At 38.0% G+C, this 20,879-nt stretch overlaps 1 protein-coding gene across 6 annotated transcripts in view; it reads right to left on the reverse strand.

Annotated features, from left to right (window-relative positions):
• Positions 1-20,879, reverse strand: part of LOC105473089 (WD repeat domain 70) — a 388,018-nt gene that overhangs the window by 215,608 nt on the left and 151,531 nt on the right. The window lies entirely within an intron of this gene.

Genomic DNA, 20,879 nt, shown 5'->3' on the forward strand with positions numbered 1-20,879 from the left:
TGGTATCTTCTAAGAACAAAAAACATTTTTCTTCATAACCAGGATTCTACATAACATGATTCAGTAATATTATATCAGTTCACAAATGATGCATAACCAACCATTCCCAAAATTCAATAGCTTAACATATATCATATATCATTGCTTACACGTCAACCAGCCAGCTAGGTAGTTCTGTCCTAGCTGGGTTAACTTATATGTCTGTGGTGAATTTTGCTAATCTAGGCTAAGCTCTCTGACAAGTTTGGGGGTTGGCTGGATATAAGATGGTCTAGGATGGCCTGAGCTGAAACAACTGACCTTTCTTCTACCAACTCTTTCACCCTCCAGGATAGCCAGGGCTAGATCAGACAGCAAATGTCACAGTTCCCAAGGGAGTATAAGCATGCAAGAACTCTTAAAATGCCTGTGTTCCAAAAGGACACACCATAACTTCTGCCACATTCTGTTGACAAGCTCAGATATGTGGGGTGAAGAAATAGAGATGGCCCCGTAAACGGAGTAGTTGCTAAGTCACATTGCAAAAGGCATGGATATAAGCAAAGATGAAGAATTGTGGCCATATTTGCAATTAATCAGTCATATCACCTAATAATAAAAATTTCCCCAATGAAAATGTATCTTTATTCCTGTGTTCTGGTCTTTTCTTCCTTTCTTTCCTTCTTTTCTTGGGAGAAAAGAAGATGAGATGAAGGTTCACAAATTACAAGATATGTGTAATGCCTGCCATGATTCCTTAATCTAGAGCAGTTCCTTACACTCAGTTGCTCAAAAGAAACTAAAGTGGGCCAGGTCACACTGGCTCACGCCTATAATCCCAGCACTTTGAGAGGCCAAGGTGGGCGGATCACGAGGTCAGGAGTTTGAGGCCAGCCTGACCAACATGTGGTGAAACACCGTCTTTACTAAAAATGCAAAAAATTAGCCAGGCGTGGTGGCACGCGCCTGTAATCCCAGCTACTCAGGAGGCTGAGGCAGGAGAATTGCTTGAACCCAGGAGGCGGAGGTTGTAGTGAGCCAAGATCAGGCCACTGCACTCCAGCCTGGGTGACAGAGCAGGACTCTGTCTCAAAAAAAAAAAAAGAAGAAGAAGAAGAAAGAAAGAAAGAAGAAGAAAGAAGAAAAGAAGAAAGGAGAAGGAGGAGGAGGAGGAGGAGGAGGAGGAGATGGAGATGGAGATGGAGATGGAGATGGAGATGGAGATGGAGATGGAGATGGAGATGGAGACAGAGACGGAGACAGAGACGGAGACGAAGAAGAAACTGAAGTGACTAGATTTTATGTCTCTAAATATTCATTTCACAGTATATAAAATAAATCCAATATGAAATTATGTCTTTTACTTAGAGGTAAAATCATCTAATCATGGTTGACTATGTATTTTTTCATGCTCTAGATGGTATATCATTGAGGGCCTAAATTAGTATTTCTCTATATTCTTCAGTAAGTTCATCTCCTAATTCCCTACTTTTTCATAAAAAGAATTTATACCAATACACATATTTCAAACTTCCATGTGACACTTTCCCTAATTCTCCCAAGAAGTAATGTTAGCAACCCTTCCTCTATGCTCCCAGTATCTATGTGTTGCTATTGTCAGTGAAAGTTTTTAATACTGCATGTTCAGCCTAACTTTCCTCACCATTGCATCCTGGAGTAAAAGTTATACTCAATTTGATTTTTTTTTAAAGTATCTGGTTCTTACTTCTACCAACTATTGGGAATTCTAAACCTCAAAGACTTATTCAGTACTTGGGGGTCATTTTTCACAAATGCTTACAAATGGATCCTATGGCTATTTTGTGACATCTGCCAGTTCCTCCTCTTTTATTTCACCCTAGATCCACTTTCTCCATGCCCACCTTTTTAAAAAAAATTAGAATGGGCCTGCCACTGCCCCACTATTCTTCCATATTTCCTCTCTGACTATGGAAAAAAAACATAATTTTCCTGCTTTTTCCTCCTTGTTAACCTATTAAATGCACAGAAAAACATTTCACAATGAGTTACTATGGAAAATAGGATTAGATAAAAATAGCAAACATTGAGGAGGTAAAACTTCACAAAAGTACTTTTTTAAGTATTGGGAAGTTATTCAAAACTTTTTCTAAAATGCAAATAGTTGAAAGTTTTCTTCAAAGCTCCTCCCTGTCTCTGTCAAAAACACAATTCCCCACAGCTGAAAGTTTTACTGATTATTCATCAGTTAATAGGAAAAAAAAAATCATTCATTAAGTCCTTTACTGGTTTACTTTTCCTTTCATTTCAAAAGTAATCAATTCTTCCATTAGGACTATACAAAGTGGAAGGCACAGTGAAAATGGGTTAAGTCACTCAGAGTGAAGGGACTATTCTGCCACAAAGAAGGTGGACAAACATAAGCACTTCAGTTTCCCTTTTTGAAAAGTGAGGCAATTAACTCTGTGGTAGTTAAGACTCTTGTCTAAAATTTCTATGTTTCTTACTTACACACAGAAGGTGTTTAATAATAATCTGCTGAATTAAGGATTGTATTACTACACCAATAGATGGGGAAAGCATGTGAAAGTTGAGTTTTATAAACCTTCATCAACATTTGGTCTCTAATAAATTATTAAGTAGATTTTTTAAAAAATATATCAAAACACGTAACAAGTAGATTCACAAAGAGTGAGAAAATCATGACAAAAGGCATCATGAAACACATTTCTACTCCAAGTTCTAGACAGCAGAAACTGTTTTTGAAAATGCAACTTAAAATTATGTAAAAGAATACATTTTAAAATTATGGGAAATAAGTCAATTCTAACTATTTTAGATGTTACAAAAGAATGACACTAGGCCAGTGGCAGAGGCTCATGCCACTGCCAGCACTTTGGGAGGCTGAGGCAGGTGGATCACAAGGTCAAGAGATCAAGACCATGCCGGCCAACGTGGTAAAACCCCATCTCTACTAAAAATACAAAAATTAGCTGGGCATGGTGGTGTGCGTCTGTAATCCCAGCTACTCAGGAGACTGAGGCAGAAGAATGGCTTGAACCTGGGAAGCGGAGACTGCAGTAAGTGGAGATTGTGCCACTGCACTCCAGTCTGGCAAACAGAGTGAGACTCCATCTCAAAAAAAAGAACAACATTAGTAGAAAATGAATGATATATAACAGCAGGATAGGTCTAACTTTTAAGATTTGTGAGAAGGCAGATATTCTTAACTGTGGAAAGGCAAGGAAATTCACAGCTTTGCAGCCAAACATCAAGCATTCTTACAATCATTCAACAAATGTATTTGTTCTGGGTCCTGAGTGTTTAAAATATTTTACCGTGTTTTATCCCGAGGTTGTAGATTATAATCAACCATCAGTTATTTGCCAATTATAAATCTCATCAATACTCCATGTAGGCTTAAATTTTAAATGGCAAAAAGAAAATAAGAAGGATTCTAAATTCTGGTAACAACATAAAGCAGTCAAAAAAATAAAGAATTGTTGCTACCACTCACTTTTCATAATCAAACACTGAGTAGATCAAAAGTCACAAACTTTTTTCAACTGAAATCAACACCACCACCACAAAAATGTGTAGGTGAATCTGCCTTCCATTTCATGTGATCACTAAAAGACAGAATTTTGGGACCTTAGGGCAAACATAATCTGGTGAAGGGGGGTAATTCTAGATGCCTATTATTCCTGTGTTGTAATATTTATCCTTATTGGGGAAATAATGGACAAGGTTTAGTGATTTACTAATGTCTCTCAGCAATAGGCAGACTAGCCAAAGGCATACAAAGTAGAATGGTAAGATGTCTCAAACAAGGGACCCTGAACATTCCATTATTGGGCACATTTCTGTGCACAGGTTTGTAGATGTGTGCAAGTCTTAAGTTCCTCTAACACTTCCCCCTCTATATTAGTTTGCTAGGGCTGCCACAACAAAGTGTCACAGACTGGGTAGCTGAAACAACAGTAATTTATTGTCTCACAGTACTGGGGGCTAGAAGTCCAAGTTCAAGGTGTCAGCAGGTTTGATTTCTGAAGCCTTTTTCTTTGTTTTGCTGATAGATGGATACTTTCTCACTATGTCCTCACATGGTCTTTTTCTCTGTGGCTGTGCATCCCTGGTGTCTGTTTGTCTTCTTATAAGGATACCAGTCATATTGGATTAGGGCCCACATTCACAGCCTCACACTCTTTAAAGACCTTAACCCTAAATACAGCCAATTCAACCCATAACACCCTCTCCTCCCCGAAATGTTACGGCAACAGCTCATAAAAATCACAGTGTATAACAAGAATAGCAGTGGGAAAATTAGAGGTGGCAGAAGTATCAAAAATCTTATTACATCAAAGATGTGAATATGACAATTAGCTGGATATGGAGGCGAAAGCAGTTGTAACAGATCTGAACCAACCTGGAAATATAAATTCCTGAGTAGGTAATAGAAAAACCCTTCAAATAATGAAAGCATCTGATTCACTCACCAGTACCAATGGGCTGAGCTCTGTGCTGAGTTGGAACTGGCTTAGTACAAATTCTACACTATGGACTCAGATTATACCAGCACCATTTATGTTCTCACTTGGTACACTATTACAATTCAAATTAGAAAATAGTTCCTCATCAGATCATAGAAATCCACAAGTAGAAATTACTTCCTTTGGATAAGTAAGCATTTTTTATCTTCATTATCATCTGGTTTTCATTAACATTTACTTCCAAATAAAATGCAGTACGTTCTATTAATACTTCATCATTAATTTTCATTCCAGTAAACTTAAGAAAACCAAAAAGACTGCCATCTTGCCCTCTTCCTCTTCATTTCATTCCTACACTGGCCTCATCTCAGGTTTATGTTTTATACTGAAAACTCCTGGAATTAAAAAGGTAAAGCACTAGCATCTCCGACTCACACTCAGAAAAGATGTTCACAGTTTAACTTACTATACATGAGGCCAGAACAAAACAATGAGTGCTAGCTTGGCCTTCACTGGAATAGTTTTTCACAAATGCCATCTGACTCCTCCCTCCAACTGTATCTAAACCAATTCACAGTATGTGCTGTTTACATGAATGTCTCGTACTGACCTAGTCAGAGCTCTCCATCCACTACAATACCAGCAACAGCCATAGCCTTGAAAACATTCATCATGTGTATAAAGCAGTAAGTGCATAACACTGCGATGACACAGGAGGTGTTGAGATGAATAAACTTCTATCCAGAGGCTATCTACACCATGGTCATAGTATTCAAAATACATAGCTTCCAGTTGCCCAAAATGAGAGGCAGGAGGAGAGGATAGAAAGAATGAGAAAAAGAAGAAGATATTACCATTATGAATACAACAGAGCCTGCTAAAATAGTCCTAATTTAAAACCTAAATAGCCGTCAATAAAGTCTTCCAAGGGAGTGAGGAGTTTATAAAATGTGCAGTTGATGTTTCTCTCTGTCATGCTAACCAACAAGAAGAGAATAAGATAAAGCAATGAAAAGCAGAGTCAAGCTCTGATATATAAGATACTCTAAGAAATATAGAGCGAATTTTGCACAAAGGCCCTCACTGAACTAATTCCTGAATCAAAAGAGTATTTCTTAATCCAAAATGAACTTTATAGTATTAGACCTACAAATTCTGATGATGCCTGATCAGATGCTAGTTGTTCTTAACAATCCATGCAGTTTTCCAGTATGAAGGAAAGTAACAAATATACCATGGTTATTCTTATTTCTTTCTGAAAGCTATTTAGCATATTTTATAGTGTCATGTGATAAAATATTCATTTGACAATCACACTGAAGTATAATCAAAAGTATTAGCAATTTTACTTTGTTTATCCTGTTAATCCAGAGTTTGCTCAATAATAAAATTAAACCATTTAATAAAACCAATGATAAAATTAAAAGCTTTTTACCCTAATGTCTTAGGATTAAAAAAAAAAAAAAAAAACATGATTCTGGGTACTAACTGCCTATTTTAAACAATGGAAGCTTTTGATCTCCAAGGATAATATATGTACTCCTCCTAACCTTTTAGAGTAGATAGTGGCAATTATTTTTAAATATTACTAGCTCAATTCAAGTCATATTCTTTCTTGGACTGAGAAAGACCTGCAAGTACATTTTAATCAAACTACTATTCATCAGATTATATTTACAAGCCCACAGATCCCTTTCCTGTGCTCCTTTGCCTCTCCTTCCTACTTCCTATGTTTACATGTCCAGGTCTACTCACCTTTCCTTTATAGGAACACTCAACCCAGATGCAATACGAGTACACTTTCTTATATAATGGATATTTTCCCAAAATGTTTGTCATATACAGCATTTTCTTCCCAACTGCTTCTGCTTACTACTAAAATTTCTTCTAGATTTATTAAATATACCTTTTCCAAAAAATATCTGAGAAACTAAACTTAAAAACAAAGCAAACTTTGAAAAACAATTCTGTATTCCCCGGGTTTGGATTTTAATTCAAATTTTTAGATGACCTTGGAGGTTCCATGAGGTTATTTATGGCTGTGGTTATAAAATCCAACTTCTGGAGAAATGGGAAACTTGGACATGAGGGCCAGATAACAGAAAATGAAGGAAATATTCTTCATTTTAAGAGGCTAGTATCTCTGTTCCAAAATCCAATAAAAGTATTACAAAAAGAATTTTAAAGTCCTCTAGAGAGGAAAAAAAAATTTTTTTTGTCAACATAAGATTGAAATCGTAAATAAAATACAAAATTCCTAAATAGAGCAGAATTTTGTTTTAAGTGAAAAACTGTGGTTTACTACAGGAATGTTAAGACTAGTTTAACATCAGAAAATATATTAATAAATTTCTGCACATTAACAGACCAAAAGAAATACAACAGTAAGATTACATCAAATATTAGGAAAAACCATTTGATGAAGTTCAACATCTATGATAAAATTAGAAATATAGGTTGAGTGCTCCTAATCCAAAAATCCAAAATCCTCCAAAATCTGTAACTTTCTGAGTGCTTTCTGAGGCATTATTTATTTCAGATTTTCAGTTTAGGGATACTCAACCAGTAATACAAATATTCCAAAATCTGAAAAAATCTGAAATCCAAACTATTTCTGGTTCCCAGCATTTCAGGTAACATTTATTCAACCTGTAGAATGAAATTTCTTTATTTTAATAATGTTATGTACCAAATCCAACAAACTTTAAGAAAAAAATATTTCAAAACAAAAGCCATATATTAGGATTGGAAGAGAAGTGACGAAACTGCTTTTTTTTTTGGTGACTATTTTCAATTTCATCTGCTCTCTTCAGCAAGAAGGAATATACATCTAGCTTACCTAAAAGAAATATCAGATTGCTAAGAAACCATGGGAACACAATAAAACCCAGTCCTACTTATACTGATGAGATCTTGGAGATGAATAAGATAATCCTCATCACAGTCAAACAATGTGGTAGCACCATCACTGTGGTGCCCTACAAGAGAACTTCAAGGCAAAGGAAATTTGTCCTTCCAAAGGGGAGAATACTGCAACATGTTTCTATAAAGTAAGTTCTTGTATCCATTACTTATATAAAAGAGATCTGTAACTTCTGCTTTTATCTGTAACTCAATCATCATCACGTTTGTGACAACGACTCATAAAGTGTACAAACCACTCAGTGGGTTCACATTCTGGCTCATGTTATCCCAGTAACACTTAGAATCATGTGTCCTTGGGTAAAATATAATCAGTTTCTTCATTTAGAATATGTAGTAACATTACCGCCTACTGAAAGAAAACATAATATGGCCGGGCGCGGTGGCTCAAGCCTGTAATCCCAGCACTTTGGGAGGCCGAGACGGGCGGATCACGAGGTCAGGAGATCGAGACCATCCTGGCTGACACGGTGAAACCCCGTCTCTACTTTAAAAACACAAAAAACTAGCCGGGCGTGGTGGCGGGCGCCTGTAGTCCCAGCTGCTCGGGAGGCTGAGGCAGGAGAATGGCGTGAACCCGGGAGGCGGAGCTTGCAGTGAGCTGAGATCCGGCCACTGCACTCCAGCCTGGGCGGCAGAGTGAGGCTCCGTCTCAAAAAAAAAAAAAAAAAAAAAAAAAAAGAAAACATAATATGAAGTGCTTCAGACGTATAATGTGAATTACACAGTGCTGGCACATATTAAGTTTTCAATAAATGTTAACTGTTATGAGCTAGAATCCCAATGTTACCTCACTGGAAAATGTTAAAACCTGTAAAGAGACCATTTCGATTGACTTTGACTTTCCAATAATATTACGGTACTTCCAGAGAGGAGCAAGAGTCAATTTTTTAAATTTTAATTTAATTTTAAAAATACAGTACCGATTTAGTACTCTTCAATGGCTTGGCTTGTCATTACTTTAACATTTTAGCACTTTATATTTTAGCCCACCACACCTTATTTGAGTGGCCCTGTCCTCTTTTCCAAACTCATTTCCTATCACTCTCACTTTTCCTACCAATCTATGAAATGTCAACTACTTTTCTTTCCCTCAAACATGCCATATTGCAATTCACATTTCAAGGCCATTAAATATAATATCATTTTGTCCAGGAAAGTTATTTCCCTGTGGCTGCCTCCTTTGCATAATTTAAGTCTCAACTTAAAAAAAAAAAAAAAAAGGCCGGGCGCGGTGGCTCAAGCCTGTAATCCCAGCACTTTGGGAGGCCGAGACGGGCGGATCACGAGGTCAGGAGATCGAGACCATCCTGGCTAACACGGTGAAACCCCGTCTCTACTAAAAAATACAAAAAACTAGCTGGGCAAGGTGGCGGGCGCCTGTAGTCCCCGCTACTCGGGAGGCTGACGCAGGAGAATGGCGTGAACCCGGGAGGTGGAGCTTGCAGTGAGCCGAGATCACGCCACCGCACTCCAGCCTGGGTGACAGAGCGAGACTCCCTCTCAAAAAAAAAAAAAAAAAAGTCAATTCCTAGGAGGTTTTCTCTGACTCCTCTACATGCAGTAGACCCCTCTCTCCTATTCTTTATCCTTTTGCTTTAACTTTACTCTTAACACTTACTACTAGAGAAACAATCTTATTTATTACTAGCTGTACTTTATCTATCTTCCAGCACTCATCTACCCTAGAATATAAGCCCTATGAAGGTAGAAACTTAGATCACATAGTGAGCACACAGTATCTGCTGAGTGAAATAGGCAACTGGGCTGATATTCCACAGCTTAACTTATAACTAATTACTACCCTCTGAGTAGAGAAAAAAAAATCAATCAAACAGCAAACCATCTGAATTTATTACTGGTAGATTTCTCTAAATAATTGTAAAGAATATATATAATGGGAGTCTACAATTAAAGATCCCTGATCCTCACACAGAACTATGGCTGAAGAAAGCCTGACTTGTGGCCAGGCGCAATGGCTCATGCCTGTAATCCCAGCACTTTGGGAGGCTGAGGCGGGCAGATCACCTGAGGTCAGGAGTTCGAGAGCAGCCTAGACTCTACTAAAAATACAAAAATTAGCCAGGCATGGTGGTGGGCGCCTGTAATCCCAGCTACTCAGGAGGCTGAGGCAGGAGAATCGCTTGAACCCGGGAGGCGGAGGTTGCAGAGAGTCCAGACTGTGCCTCTGCACTCCAGCCTGGGTGACAGAGACAGACTTTGTCTCAAAAAAAAAAAAAGCCTGATTTGTACAGTATGGGGGGTAAAAACTGATATGCATTTTCAAAGATACAATATACTACTAAGTCAATGATTTGGACAGGGAACTAAAGAATTATCTTTTAAAGGAATGAGGTAGTGCCGCAATAAACATATGTGTGCATGTGTCTTTATAGCAGCATGATTAATAATCCTTTGGGTATATACCCAGTAATGGGATGGCTGGGTCAAATGGTATTTCTAGTTCTAGATCCTTGAGGAATCGCCACACTGTTTTCCACAATGGTTGAACTAGTTTACAGTCCCACCAACAGTGTAAAAGTGTTCCTATTTCTCCACATCCTCTCCAGCACCTGCTGTTTCCTGACATTTTAATGATCGCTATTCTAACTGGTGTGAGATGGTATCTCATTGTGGTTTTGATTTGCATTTCTCTGATGGCAAGTGATGATGAGCATTTTTTCATGTGTCTGTTGGCTGCATAAATGTCTTCTTTTGAGAAGTATGTTTATTATGGCACTTTTCACAACAGCAAAGACTTGGAACCAACCCAAATGTCCATCAATGATAGACTGGATTAAGAAAATGTGGCACATATACACCATGGAATACTATGCAGCCATAAAAAAGGATGAGTTCATGTCCTTTGTAGGGACATGGATGCAGCTGGAAACCATCATTCTCAGGAAACTATCCCAAGTACAGAAAACCAAATACCACATGTTCTCACTCATAGGTGGGAATTGAATAATGAGAACACTTGGACACAGGAAGGGGAACAACACACACCAGGGTCTGTTGTGGGGTGGGAGAAGGGAGGCATAGCATTAGGAGATATACCTAATGTAAATGATGAGTTAATGGGTGCAGCACACCAATATGGCACATGTATACATATGTAACAAACCTGCACATTGTGCGCATGTACCCTAGAACTTAAAGTATAATAATAATAAAAATTTTAAAAAAAACGGAATGGGATAAACTACATTTTATACCCAGTAAAAGATGTCACACCTGTGGAACTTTAAACTGTTGTTTAGAGGATTAATACAGTTAAATAGGTTTCCTTATACCCTATTCAAAACCTTTTAAAAATGGATCTTTAAGATGGCGAATAGGAGGCAGGACTAGCTTGCAGCTCCGGCTCAGAGAGGCAGAGCAGTGTGTAGAGACTCACATCATCAACAGTGTTCATGAATAGTACTGCGCAGAACTTCAGGCTGGTACTCGATGCGTCCACAAAGAGTCCTGTGATATGATTCATCTTCAGGTCCTGCAGCCCTGGATAGCAGCACCAAGAACTTCCACAGGAACATACCAGGAAAGCTGCAGACCAGAGAATCCACAGACCCTTTGAGGTAACTGGATCACCACTGCAGGCTCCCTGAGATGCCAAAAAACTGTGAGTCTGCCTGCTTTCTCAACAGGGAGGTTCGTGGTCTGGGGCAAGTTCTCAGCCCTGGTCACCAGCTGCCTGGAAATAGACTCGATGCAGTTGAGGGCGCATGGCAGGAAAGAGACTGGCCCTTAGGACTGGGGGCTGAGTGGGAGTGGAAAGAAGTCTGTGATTGCAAGCTTACGCCCACTTCCCTGGTGACCTGTATAACTCAACAGAGGCAGCCATAATCTCCCTGGGAATATAACTCCATTGGACTAGGAACTACAACCCCATCCCCCACAGCAGCCACAGCAAGCCCCATGCCCAAGGAGAGGCTGAGCACAGACACACCTATCCCTTCCCCCACCTGCTGGTCTTTCTCTACTCGCCCAGGAAACCAAAGACAAAGGTCATAATCTCTTGAAAGCTCTATGGCCCTGCCCACTGCCCGAAAAACCTGTACTTAACCAGGTATCCCTACAATAAGGTGGCGGCGGCGGCGGTGGTGGTGGTGGTGGTGGTGGTGGTGGTGGTTGTGACTCTTGTTGTTTTAAGTAGAGGCAGGGATTCACCATGTTGGTCAGGCTAGTGTTGAACTCCTGACCTCAAGTGATATGCCCATCTCAGAGTCCCAAAGTGCTGGGATTACAAGAATAAGCCACTGTGCCCAGCCCTAGGGCAAGTCCACATCCTCTCTATAGGACCACAGCTGATGAACTCTTGAAAGCAACCTCCTGGCTGGAAGCCAACCAACACAAAATCAGTACACTAAACAAAAACACAACCAACGATGCTCACAGAGTCCACTTCACTCCCCTGCTACCTCTACCGGTTCAGGTGCAGATATCCAGGGCTGCAAGACCTGAAGATGAATCACATCACAGGACTCTTTGCGGACACACCCCAGTACCAGCCTGAGGCTCAGTAGCTCCACTGGACGGCTAGACTCAGAAGAACAAAAACAGTCACTTCAGTTCAGCTCTCAGGGAGCCTCATTCCTAGGGGAAGGGGGAGAACAACACATCAAGGGCACAACCCATGGGACACAAGAATCTGAACAGCCACCCTCGAATCCCAAATCTTCCCTCTGACATAATTTACCCAAATTCGGAACCAGAAAAACAATTCTGGTAATATGACAAAACAAGGGTCTTTAACACCCCCAAAAGATCATACCAGCTCACCAGCAACAGATCTAAACGAAAATGAAATCTCTGAATTGCCAGAAAAAGAATTTAGAAGGTCGATTATTAAGCGAATCACGGAATCACCAGAGAAAGGTGAATTTCAACTTAAAGAAATCAAAAACATGATACAGGATAGGAAAGGAAAATTCTTCAGTGAAATAGATAGCATAAGCAAAAACCAATCACAACTTCTAGAAGTCAAGGATACACTTAGAGAAATGCAAAATGCAGCCGGGCGCGGTGGCTCAAGCCTGTAATCCCAGCACTTTGGGAGGCCGAGACGGGCGGATCACGAGGTCAGGAGATCGAGACCATCCTGGCTAACACGGTGAAATCCTGTCTCTACTAAAAAAATACAGAAAACTAGCCAGGCGAGGTGGCGGGCGCCTGTAGTCCCAGCTACTCGGGAGCCTGAGGCAGGAGAATGGCCTAAACTCGGGGGGTGGAGCTTGCAGTGAGCTGAGATTCGGCCACTGCACTCCAGCCTGGGCGACAGAGCAAGACTCCATCTCAAAAAAAGAAAAAAAAAAAAGAAATGCAAAATGCACTGGAAAGTTTCAGCAACAGAATTGAACAAGCAGAAGAAAGAACTTCAGAGCTCGAAGACAAGGCTTTTGAATTAACCCAGTTTGTCAAGGACAAAGGAGAAAGAATTTTTTAAAATGAACAGAGCCCCAAGAAGTCTGGGATTATGTTAACAAACCTAAAAATAATTGGTGTTCCTAAGGAAGAAGAGAAAACTAAAACTCTGGAAAACATATTTGAGGCAATAATTAAGGAGAACTTCCCTGGCCTTGCTAGAGATCTAGATATCCAAAAACAAGAAGCTCAAAGAACACCTGGGAAATTCATCACAAAAAGATCATCACCTAGGCACACAGTCATCAGGTTATCAAAAGTCAAGACAATAAAAAGAATATTCAGAGTTGTGAGGCAAAAGCACCACGTAGCCTATAAAGGAAAACCTATTGGATTAAGAGCAGATTTCTCAGCAGAAATCCCTCGAGCTTGGAGAAACTAGGGTCCTATTTTTACCCTCCTCAAACAAAACAATTTTCAGCTAAGAATTTTGTATCCAGTGAAACTAAGCTTCATAAATGAAGGAAAGGTACAATCTTTTCTATATAAAAAAATGCTGAGAGAATTTGCCACTCTCAGGCCAACACTGTAAGAACTGCTAAAAGGAGCTCTAAATCTTGACACAAATCCTCAGAACACACCAAAATAGAGCCTCCTTAAAGCATAAATCTCACAGGACCTGTATAACAAATAGCACAATGGAAAAAAAAAAAAAAAAGATATTCATGCAACAAACAGCATGATGAATAGAACAGTACCTCACATCTCAATAATAACATTGAATGTAAATGGCCTAACTGCTCCACTTAAACGTACAGAATGGCAGAATGCATAAGAATTCAACAACCAACTTTCTGCTGTCTTCAGGAGACTCACCTAACACGTAAGGACTCAACATAAATTTAAGGTAAAGGGGTAAAAAGGCATTCCATGGAAATGGATGCCAAAAGCAAGCAAGAGTAACTATTCTTATATCAGACCAAAAAAAAAAAAAAAAAAAACTTTAAAGCAACAGCAGCTTAAAAAGACAAAGAAGGACATTATATAATGATAAAAAGACTAATCCAACAGGGAAAAATCACAATTCTAAATATACATATACGTCTAACACTGGAGCTCCCAAATTTATAAAACAATTCTACTAGGCCTAAGAAATGAGATAGATGGCAACACAATAATAGTGGGGGACTTCAATACTCCACTGACAGCACTAGTCATCAAGGCAGAAAGGCAACAAAGAAATAATGAACTTAAACTATACAAGAAATGGATTTAGATATTTACAGAACATTCTACCCAACAAATGCAGAATATATTCTATTCGTCAGTACATGGAACATTCTCCAAGACAGACCATATGATATGCCACAAAACAAGTCTCAACAAATTTAAGAAAATCGAAATTATATCTAGTACTCTCTCAGACCACAGTGGAATAAAATTGGGAATCAATTCCAAAAGGAACCTGAAAACCATGCAAATACATGAAAATGAATAACCTACTCCTGAATGATCCCTGGGTCAACAACGAAATCAAGATGAAAATTCAAAATTTCTTTGAACTGAACAATGGTGACACAACCTATCAAAACCTCTGGGATACAGCAAAAGCAGTGCTAAGAGGAAAGTTCATAGCATTAAATGCCTACATCAAAAAGTCTGAAAGAGTACAAACAGACAATCTCAGGTCATGCCTCATGGAATTAGAGAAATAAGAACAATTCAAACCCAGCAGAAGAAATAACGAAGATCAGAGCATAACTCAATGAAACTGAAATTAAAAAAAAAATACAAAAGATAAATGAAACAAAAAGCTAGTTTTTTGAAAAGATAAATAAAATTGACAGACCATTAGCAAGATTAACAAGGAAGAGAGAAAATCCAAATAAGCACAATTAGAAATAAAACGGGAGATATTACTACTGATACCACAAAAATACAAAAGATTATTCAAGGTTACTATGAACATCTTTATGCACATGAACTAGAAAACCTAGAGGAGATGGATAAATTCCTTGAAATATACAAAGCTCCCAGATTAAAGATAAAAAAATTCTGAACGGACCAATAATAAGCAGCTAGACTGAGGTGCTAATAAAAAAAAAAATTGCCAATGGAAAAAAGTCTAGGACAGAAGAATTCACAGCTAAATTCTATCAGACATTCAAAGAACTGGTACCAATACCATTGACACTGTTCTACAGGTTAGAGAAAGAGGGAATCTTCCCTAAATCGTTCTATGAAGCCAGTATCACCCTAATACCCAAAACAGGGAAGGACATAACAAAAAAAGAAAACTACAGACCAATATCCCTGAGATGCAAAAATCCTAAACAAAATACTAGTGAACTGAACTCAACAGCATATCAAAAAGATAATCCACCATGATCAAGTGGGTTTCATACCAGGGATGGTTTAACATCCGCAAGTCAATAAATGTGATACATCACATAAACAGAATTAAAAACAAAAATCACATGATCGTCTGAAGAGATGCAGAAAAAGCATTTGACAAAACACAGCACCCTTTTATGATTAAAACCCTCAGAAAAACTGGCATAGAAGGGACATACATTAACATAAAAAAAGCCATCTATGACAATCCCACAGCTAACATTATAATTAATGGGGAAAAGTTGAAAGCATTCCTCCAAGAATTGAAACAAGACAAGGATTCCCACTTTCCCCACTTCTATTCAACATAGTACTGGAAGTCCTAACCAGAGCAATCAGACAAGAGAAAGAAATCAAGGGCATCCAAATTCGTAAAGAGGAAGTCAAACTGTCACTGTTTGCTGATGATATCATCATATACCTAGAAAACCCTAAAGACTCATCCAAAAAGCTCCTAGAACTGGTAAATGAATTCGGCGAAGTTTCAGGATACAAAATTAATGTACACACATCAGTAGCTCTGCTATACACCAATAGCAACCACACTCAGAATCAAATCAAGAACTCAACCACTTGCACAATAGCTGCCAAAAAAAATAAAATAAAATAAAATACTTAGGGATTTACCTAACCAAGGACATGAAAGACCTCTACAAGGAAAATTACAAAACACTACTGAAAAAAATCTCAGATGACACAAATTGAAACACATTCCAGGCTCACGGATGCGTAGAATCAATATTGTACAAATGACCATACTGCCAAAAGTAATCTATAAATTCAACTCAATTCTTATCAAAAGACCACCTCATTCTTCACAGAACTAGAAAAAACAACCCTAAAATTCATAGGGAACCAAAAAAGAGCCCACATAGCCAAAGCAAGACTAAGCAAAAAGAATAAATCTGGAGGTGTCACATTATCTGACTTCAAAGTATACTATAAGACCATAGTCACCAAAACAGTGTGGTCCTGGTATAAAAATTGGCACACAGATCGTGGAACAGAATACAGAACCCAGAAATAAAATCAAATACTTACAGCCAACTGATCTTTGACAAAGCAAACAAAAACATAAGTGGGGAAAAGACACCCTATTCAATAAATGGTGCTGGGATAATTGGCAAGCCACATGTGGAAGAATGAAACTGGACCCTCGTCTCACATCTTACACAAAAATCAACTCAAAATGGATCAGATACTTAAATCTAAGACCTGAAACCGTAAAGAGTCTAGAACATAAAAAAAAAAAAAAAAACCCTTCTAGACACTGGCTTAGGCAAAGACTTCATGACCAAGAACCCAAAAGCAAATGCAACAGAAACGAAGATAAATAATTGGGACTTAATTAAACTTAAAAAACCTTCTGCACAGCAAAAGAAATAATCAGCAAAGTTAACAGACAACCCACAGAGTGGGAGAAAATCTTTATCATCTAGGCATCCGACAAAGGACTAATATCTAGAATCTACAAGGAAGTCAAATACATCAGCAAGAAAAAAAAAATCCATCAAAAAGTAGACTAAGAACATTAATAGACAATTCTTTTTTTTTTTCTTTTTTTTTTTTTTTTTTGAGACAGAGTCTTGCTCTGTCACCTAGGCTGGAGTGCAGTGGCATCATCTTGGCTCACTGCAACCTCCGCCTCCTAGGTTCAAGCGATTCTCCTACCTCAGCCTCACAGGTAGTTGGGACTATAGGCACGTGCCACCATGCCTGGCTAGTTTTTTGTATTTTTTGTAGAGACAGCATTTCACCGTGTTAGGTAGGATGGTCTCAATCTCGTGACCTCACGATCTGCCCGTCTCAGCCTCCCAAAATGCTGGGATTACAGCCGTGAGCCAACACGCCCGGCCACAATAGACAATTCTTAAAAGAAGATACACAAATGGCCAAAAAGCATATGGAAAAATGCTCAACATCACTAATGATCAGGGAAATGCAAATCAAAACCACAATGCGATACCACCTCACTCCTGCAATAACGGCCATAATAAAAAAAATCAAAAAATAATAGATGTTGGCAGGGATGCAGTGAAAATGCAATGCTTACAATCTTCACACTGCTGGTGAGAATGTAAACTAGCACAACCAAAGTGTGAAGATTACTTAAAGAACTAAAAGTAGATCTACCGTTTGATCCAGCAATCCCACTGCTAGGTGTCTACCCGGAGGAAAAGAAGTCATTATACAAAAAAGACACTTGAACACGCATGTTTATAGGGTCACAATTTGCAATTGCAAAAACATGGAGCCAGCCCAAATGCCCATCAATCAATGAGTGGATAAAGAACATGTGGTGGGATGTGTGTGTGTATAGGTATATATATGTGTGTGTGTATATGTGTGTGTATATACACACACACACACATACATACACCATGGAATACTACTCAGCCTCAAAAAGGAACAAAATAATTGCATTCGTAGCAACCTGGATGGAATTGCAGACTATTATTCTAAGTGAAGTAACTCAGGAATGGAAAACCAAACATTATATGTTCTCACTCACATGTGGGAGCTAAGCAACGAGAACATAAAGGCATAAGAATGACACACTGGACTTTGAGGACTTGGGGGAAAGGGTGGCGAGTAGCGAGAAGACTACCCATTGAGTATACTGTAAACTGGTCAGATGATGGGTGCACCAAAATCCTAGAAATAATCACTGAAGAACTTATTCATGTAACCAAATACTACCTGTTCCCCAAAAACTTACTGAAATTAAAAATTTTGAAAACTTATTTTTAATGTTTGTTGCGCATCACTGGTCTTGAAATATAAGATTCAAAGCTTCTCAAATTATTTGACCACAGAATGCCTTTTGTCAGACTTCTGATTTACACAGCCTGGAAATCAATTTGGGAAAGGCTACTATAGTGCTCATAAAAGTTAAAACATTATCAACTATGAGAGCCCACCATTCATACTGATCCATTAATAGTTTTGAGAACAATGTTTTTTCCCCAACTGCTCTATTCAACTTAAGTTTTAACCAGAATAGCCCGAGTCCTCTGTGGTCCTGTAGTGTATTTGTTTTCTTCTAACATTAATATCAATTATTATTTTCTTATCTTAAGACACTATATAAAGTCTCTGCTGCATAAGTCTCTAAGTAGTTGTGGGCATCGCTGTCTTGTTTCCTATTTAAATGCAAGTAGCTTCAGTACTTCAATATTTAATACAATATTTACTTTAAATTTTAGTCACTAATTTTTATCAGATTTGGGTGATTTCTTCCTATCTGCATTTTACTTAGAACTTTTACCGGGAAAGACTAAATTTTATCAAATGTCCACTTTTATCAGATTTAGGTAATTTCTTCCTATCTGCATTTTACTTAGAACTTTTACTGGGAAAGACTAAATTTTATCAAATGAATCACATGATTTTCACCTTTCATTTGTTCAGTAATGAAGTATACTGAAATATCCTGGTGGTAAAATATCCTTATATCCTAGAATAAACCTTACCTAGTCATGCTATATTATTAATTTAGATTGCTGATGAAGTTCATTCCCTAATGCTGAAATAAGAAACGTAACTTTAAACAAACATACCTTAACTATTTGGAAAGGTAATTATGCAGCTAAAAAGACTAAGGTAGGAAAAGAAATTAACACTACATAATCTGATTTACCAGAAATTTTAATCAAATGTATTTATTTTATTTTAGTCACATTCTTATTTGTATAGATTGACAAATTTCCATTTCTTTTAGATCAAGTTAATTTTTTTAATTCCTCTATGAAAGTGAAATTATGTCATCTGTCTTCCAAAGATATATTTCAGAAAACATAAAGAATATGAACAGCAACTGTGAATATTAAGGCAAATTTAAGTATCAGAAAGTTGAAAGATGAAAAACAAAACCTAAAAATAAAAAAGTTCTTATTTAATTAATGATTCACCTAAATAATACCACTTATATTTTTTTAACTTACAAGATTTTTTATTGCAATTTTCTCTGTAATCATACAACGTGCATTCTTGTGAACTACTTTTAATACAATAATGAATCATACAATGTAACAATACAGGGAAAAGTTGCTCAAATATTCCCTATAATGGATAAGCAGATATAAATGCAAAAGAATCTTAACCATTTAATCACTGGCAAGGATGTTGAGAAAAAGGGAACCCTCATACACTGTTGGTGAAAATGTGAATTAGTAAAACCATTATGAACAGTTTGGAGTTTCCTCAAAAACCTAAAAACAGAGCTACCATATGACTTAGCGAACCCACTGCAGGGTATATATCCAAAACAAAGGAAATCAGTACATCAAAACGATATGTGTGCTCCTATGTTGGTTGCAGCACTGTTTGCAATAGCCAAAATTCGGAAGCAAACTAAGCGTCCATCAACAGATGAACAGATAAAGAAAATGTGGTACATACATGCAGTGGAGTACTATTCAGCCATGAAAAAAGAATGAGATCCAGTAACTTACAACAACATTAATGGAGCTGGAGATCATTACGTTAAATGAAATAAGCCAGACATGCAGACAACCATTGCATGTTCTCACTTATTTGTGAGATCCAAAAATCAAAACAATGGAACTCATGAACATAGAGAGAAGAAGGATGGTTACCAGAGGCTGGAGAGGGTAGCAAGGTATGGGAATGAGGTAAGTATGGTTAATGGGTAAAAAAAAAAAAAAAAAAAAGAAAGAAAGAAAATATATACACACATATATATATATCATGAATATGGCCTAATATTTGATAGCACAACAGTGACTATAGTCAACAATAATATAACTGTACATTTTAAAATAACTAAAAGAGGCCAGGCACAGTGGCTCATGTCTGTAATCCCAGCACTTTGGGAGGCGAAAGTGGGTGGATCACCTGAGTTCAGGAGTTCGTGACCAGCCTGCACAACATGGTAAAACCCCATCTCTAGTAAAAATATAAAAATTAGCTGGGCATGGTGGCAAGCACCTGTAATCCCAGCTACTTAGGAAGCTAAGGCAGGAGAATCACTTGAACCCAGGAGGTGGAGGTTGCAGTGAGCCAAGATCGTGGCACTCTAGCCAGGGCGACAAGAGTGAAACTCCGTCTCAAAAAAATAACATAACATAACATAACATAACATAACATAACATAACATAACATAATAACTAAAAGAGTTTAATTGGATTGTTCGTAACACAAAGGATAAATGCTTGAGAAGATAGATACCCATTTTACATGATGTGATTATTATGCATTGCATGGCTGTATCAAAATATCTCACATACCCCATAAATACATATACCTACTGTGTACTCACAAAAATTAAAATAAAAAAATTTTAGGGTCTGGTGTCGTAGCTCACGCCTATAATCCCAGCACTTTGGGAGGCCGAGGCAGGCAGATCACCTGAGGTCAGGAGTTTGAGACCAGCCTGGCCAACATGGTGAAACCCCATCTCTACTAAAAATACAGAATTAGCCTGGTGTGGTGGCACACGCCTGTAATTCCAGCTACTTGGGAGGCTGAGGTAGAAGAATCATTTGAACCTAGGAGATGGAGGTTACAGTGAGCTGAGATCACGCCATTGCACTCCAGCCTAAGCAACAAGAACAAAACTCCATCTCAAAAAAAAAATAATATTTAATAACCGAGAAAATTTCATTAATTTGCTTCAATGTGATGCTGGTATTATGAACTGAAATTACACCAAATTTAATCAATTTCCTTGATTATTCCTTTCAAAATCAATCTGAGCCAATAAGCTTATGTTAGCTATTAGACTCA

This window comes from Macaca nemestrina, chromosome 6 (genome assembly GCF_043159975.1).
Source record: "Macaca nemestrina isolate mMacNem1 chromosome 6, mMacNem.hap1, whole genome shotgun sequence".
In the NCBI taxonomy this organism is placed as follows: domain Eukaryota; kingdom Metazoa; phylum Chordata; class Mammalia; order Primates; family Cercopithecidae; genus Macaca; species Macaca nemestrina.